This window comes from Histoplasma capsulatum (genome assembly GCF_000150115.1).
Source record: "Histoplasma capsulatum G186AR genomic scaffold supercont2.31, whole genome shotgun sequence".
NCBI lineage: Eukaryota > Fungi > Ascomycota > Eurotiomycetes > Onygenales > Ajellomycetaceae > Histoplasma > Histoplasma capsulatum.
This window is the reverse complement of record NW_025544831.1, coordinates 23093-28865: the sequence shown is the minus strand read 5'-3', so window position 1 is coordinate 28865 and position 5773 is coordinate 23093.

Sequence of the window (5773 nt, the reverse complement as noted above, 5' to 3'; positions counted from 1 at the left end):
AATTATATTCTATTCATTTGATAAGATATTTATAATAATAATGATTAATTTTATTACTGAAAATTGTTTTAATTTTTTATTCAAGTTTATTATTTTCTTCTATAATAACAGATAATTATCAGTTGAAGATTCTTTGCAAAGAGAATAGATTCTCAACTGTAGATTAAAACAGATTTGTATAGAAAATATTATGAATATCAGATAAAATATTCAATCAATAGTTATAAATATCTAGCACTTTTACTACTATATATTTAATATAATAATAGTTCAGTGTATATAAGAAGCAGTCTATTCTTATATTTTTAAATTCTAATCAGATTTTATTCTTTATATTATATTAAATTATAGAACTTTTTCTAATATTTATTTGATTTTTATAGTTTTATTAAATACTAGTTATCAAAGCTTCAGTTTATTCACAGATTTTTTTGAGTTTACTGATTATATTTTTTACTATTTATACAGAACTGTAAGTATATATAATCTTTTAGAGAGTCTCAGAGAAATTCAGAATCTCTAAATTATAACTGTATAGAAGAAAAAATAAGTTTATATCTGTTGTAATAGAATCTCAGCTGTTTATAATAATTTCAATATACAGCAGCAGATTATTTCAGTCATCTTATATATAATTACAAAACTTTTGAAAAATATTTTTGACTGTCTATATTATTCTCTCAGTAGTTTCATCAGTCTCTGAACATTCTTACAACTACTTATAAATGTAGAGATACATTTGAATTTTCCACTTTTTCAACTGTTTTCTGTATAATTTTAACTCTTTAATTCATTCAATATTATTGTACACTCTCTGTGGCTAGACTGACTGTGTGACCATGCATGGAACTGAGATCAAATTTTTCCTTAGTTTCATTATTAGATATCTTAGTTCTGATCTCATATAGTGTTTAGTAAATTAGTCACTTTACACTGTTTATATTAAAAATCTAGTTTCAGATCATATTTTACTAATAAATTAGTGATTCTGATTTCATTTGATCTCATTTTATAAAATGAAATCAAATAAAATCATGATTTATTCTATATAGATTGGCAGCAGTGATAGATTAGCAGTGGTAGATAGATTGACAGTGATAGATAGATTGACAGCAGTATAGATTAGCAGTAATAGATAGATTGACAGTGATAGATAGAGAATCTAATAGTAAGTCATCAGAGTATTGAGTACTAAGCAAGATAGAGATAATATCTTCATCAATTACATCATCAGATTGATGTATTATATAATCATCAGAATGGAATCAAACTTGAGTCAAAATCATAATTAGTCTCAGATTATATTCTTGTTTTTAATAGTCAGTTACTTTATATAAAATATCAAGATTTATTAGTCTTATTTCACTCATGTTTTGATAATTCTAGTCACTTTACACTCTTATTCTGATTCTAATCTCACTAAAATAATGCCAAGAAATGAACTGAAATCAAATTAAATCAAATTAAATGTGAAATTCATGATCCCATCAGCCAGTCTATATAAAAATGCTCTTCTTCTCATATTCTTCTATATTAACATTGAATTTTATCATGTTGTAGAAGATGAATTCTCTGAAGTCATTGAATTCAGTTAATTTATATAGTTTAAAGAAAAGAATATACTGAAGTTTATATTTTTTTACTAGCTGAGTGTTTATAAGAGTATAGTGAAGAAAATCACTGTCTATCATTGTATATATATTAACTAGACTATTTACAATGACAGAGATTATAATTATATTCACTTGCATCTTCTATTTAAATCTTCAGCTAGCTTATTGCTTTTTAAATTCTCATCTATATTTTAAAATAAAAACTCTTCTTTTCTCTATTTTTATCTCTCCACAGACAATACAGCATTCACTTGTATAAGAGATTAACTTGAAAGAACTATATTCAGACACTGATTTATAAAATACTCTGATTTATTATAGTATATACAGACTTTTCTGACAATTCAGTTGATCATATCTCTGTCTGAGATATTAAGAACTTTTGAGTATTTAGTATTTATATGAGAGATTCAATTCATTGATTCTGATTTGAAGACAGAGAATATTGCAGAGTGATTTGAAATATATATATTTATTCAGCAGAATTCTTTATAATTCTGAAATATATAAAACTAAAATAGATTGTTATCTAGTAGACAGAGATTTATGCAGTATTTACTGTATATTGAAGATTTTAAATACTCTATACTTTGATTATACAGCTGAAAGTTTAAATTCTTGAATAATATATTAATTTTAATAACATCATTTCAGTTCTGTCTGTCTACTTCTAGAAATTTGTGATTGAATTTAGATAAATAGATTGTTAATAAAATGTTCTTCTGATAAGTTTCATTTAATCAGTCTAATATCTTGATTTAAAGTGTAGAATTGAGAAAAAGAATATTGAATTATTAAAAGATTAACTCTGATATATACTGATTGTCTGAGCAGTGACTCATTCAGAGTTGAAATTTCACTAATATATTATCATTCAATCTGCTGTGAATATATTATACTTGATTTAATAGTGAGTCTATTGCTTGACTGTTGATATTCAACTTAGTATTTATTTTTAACTTTCACACTGTGATGGGTTAGCACTCATTGATAGTTAACTTACACAACCAACCCTCTATTATGCACTCACATGCTCATATATACTTATGAAGTTCTCTCATATCTTCTTACAATTCCACTTCACAATTATGCATATTTTAATACTCTAACAATTCTTTCATTCTGTGCTTTTTCAGAGTATGATCTTTAATATTTCTTTCACTCTGATTCTTTTATCTATAAGAATTCTCTTATATAATCTCTTCTTCTGATCTTCTTTCTTTTTCTTTTTTTAATTAATTTATAAACTGTTATCAGAATAGTGTCAAGTTTGTTGATAGTGCTGTTGAAACAGATTGTACAAACTGCACAGACAGTATAAATAATTTAATTTATAATATTGATAATATCTACTTAATTGATAGCATATCTATTATATTATAAATTGATTCATCTGTATTTAAAATCTAAGTGTCTAGTTATTAGTTTCTATATCTAAATATATTGATTATATTTAAGATCTGAGTATCTCATTATCAGTTTCTACATCTGAATATGTTGATTATATTAAAAAAATCTGAGTGTCTAGTTATTATATAAGTTCCTTGTTGAATCTGAGTATCCTCATTGTTAGAAAAATAGACTGTTGTGTTTAAATATTTATAATATAATCAACTGTCTCACAAAGAGATCTGAGTGTCTATAAATTATAATACTGTGAATAATGTTCATAAAGAAGCTTGATAAACTTAGTATTACAACACTGTAAATAGCATTTATAAGAATCTGAGTGTCTATAAGTATCTTATTCTCTAGAATTATATATCTTTAGATACTAAAATGAGCTATCAACAGATCTATAAGCATTTATTATATTCAAACACAGTGAATAATAATCTAGATCTACAAAGTATTCTTCAGCAGCAAGTACTGTAGATGACTGAGCTATAACAACAGCTTACTGAAATGAGTATATCTATCTTTACTATTTCCTCTATATCTATATCTTATAAGAAGTCTCTGAGAGAGAAACTTCTGATTCTTGATAAGTATACAGAAGATCTAGTATTATATCTTATATAAAAATCAAAAGTGAATATTAAATTAAACATTGATAATCAAGTGATAGACTTGCTATTGAATCAAGTGTGATATATTCACAGCAGATTAGATAGCAATATATTAGCAAAATTTCAACTCTGAATAAATCACTACTCAGATAATCAGTATATATCAGAGCTAGTTTTCTAATAGTTTGATACTTTCTTTCTTGATTCTACACTTCAAATTAAAATATTGAATTGACTGAATAAAACTCATCAGAAAGACACTGTGCTGACAATCTATCTATCTGAATTTAATTGCAAACTTCTAGAAGCAGATGAGTAAAACTGAGATAACATCATTAAAATCAATATACTATTTAAAAATCTGAACTTTCAGTTGTATAACTGCAGTGTAGAGTATTCAAGACTCTTAATATACAGTGAATACTATACTGATCTTCATCTACTGAATAATAATCTCTTGCAATTCTGTGTATTTTAAAATTATAAAAGATTTCATTAAATAAATATATATATTTTGAACTGCTCTGCAGCACTCTCTGCATTCAAATCAAAATCAATGAACTGAATCTCTTATATAAACACTGAATACTCAAAAGTTCTCAATATTTTAGACAAGAACACAGTCAACTGAATTGTTAGAGAAGTCTGCATACACTGTAATAAATGAGAGTACTTTGTAAATCAGTATTCAAATACAGTTCTTTCAAGTTGATTCTTTATATATATGAACACTGTGTCATCTGTGAATAGATAAGAACAGAGAAAAGAAGAGTTCTCACTTTAAAATATGAATAAGAGTTTAAGAAGCAACAAGCTAGCTGAAGATTTGAATAGAAGATACAAGTGAATATAATTATAATCTCTGTTATTGTAAATAGTCTAGTCAATGTATATACAATGATAGACAGTAGTTTTCTTCATTATACTCTTATAAATACTCAGCTGATAGAAAAGTATAAACTTCAGTGTATTTCTTTCTCTGAATTATATAAACTGAGTAGATTTGATAGTCTCAGAGAATTCATCTTCTACAACATAATAAGATTCAATATTGATGTAGAAGAATATAAGAAGAAGAGTGTTTTTATATACAAAGTACAGAATCTTGAGTATAATCTAATACTCAGTCTGTTATAGCTTATAAAGTTTGAAATCTTATTAGATGTATATAACTATTGTCTTATTTTTTCAGAAGATGATTATGTCTATAAAAAGAATATTAATAGAATCATCAATCTTATTCAGATATCAGTGAAAGTATTTAAATTGTTAATTCATTAAGTATATAAGAAGAAGAATATTCAGATGTTTGCTGCTAGTATAATGAATATCAAGAAAGTATTAGAAAAATTAGAGCTCAAGAATCTCAAGAAACTCTGCAAAGAACTCTCTGAAATATATAAGAACTTTGCAGATGTATTTAATGAAGAAACAGCTGAAAAGCTTCTCTCTTATTAAGAGCACAGTATAGATTATATAATTGAATTCATTAAGAAAGATAATAAAAACTCACAATCACTCTGAAATTCTCTCTACAGTATATCATATAATGAGCTTTTTATTCTACAAAAAATACTCAATGAACTACTGAATAAAGACTTTATTTATATCAGTAATTCATTCACTGCAGCATCTGTACTATTCATAAAGAAATTAGATAAAGACTTACAATTCTGTATTAATTATTGAGAACTCAATAAAATTATATAAAAAGACTGATATTTTCTTTCACTCATCAATGAAATATTTGAATGAATAGAAAAAGTGAAATGATTCACAAAGCTTGATATCTCTGCAGTCTTCTATAAGATAAAGATTAATGAAGATGATAAATAGCTAATTATCTTTTGTATATATTATAAACTATATAAATAAACAGTGACTCTCTTTGAGCTAGTAAATACCCTCAGTATATTTCAGAAATATATCAACTAAGCTCTATAAGATCTACTCAATGAGATTGCATCAGTATATATAAATGATATTCTAATCTTCACTGATGAATTGCTCACTGAATACTGCAAGTATATATAATAAATACTCAACTGTTTACAAGAAGCAGAACTATAAATAAATATTAATAAATATAACTTCAAGATTAAGTCTATAATTTATCTAGAATTTATCATCAAAGTTGAAAGAGATGTATAA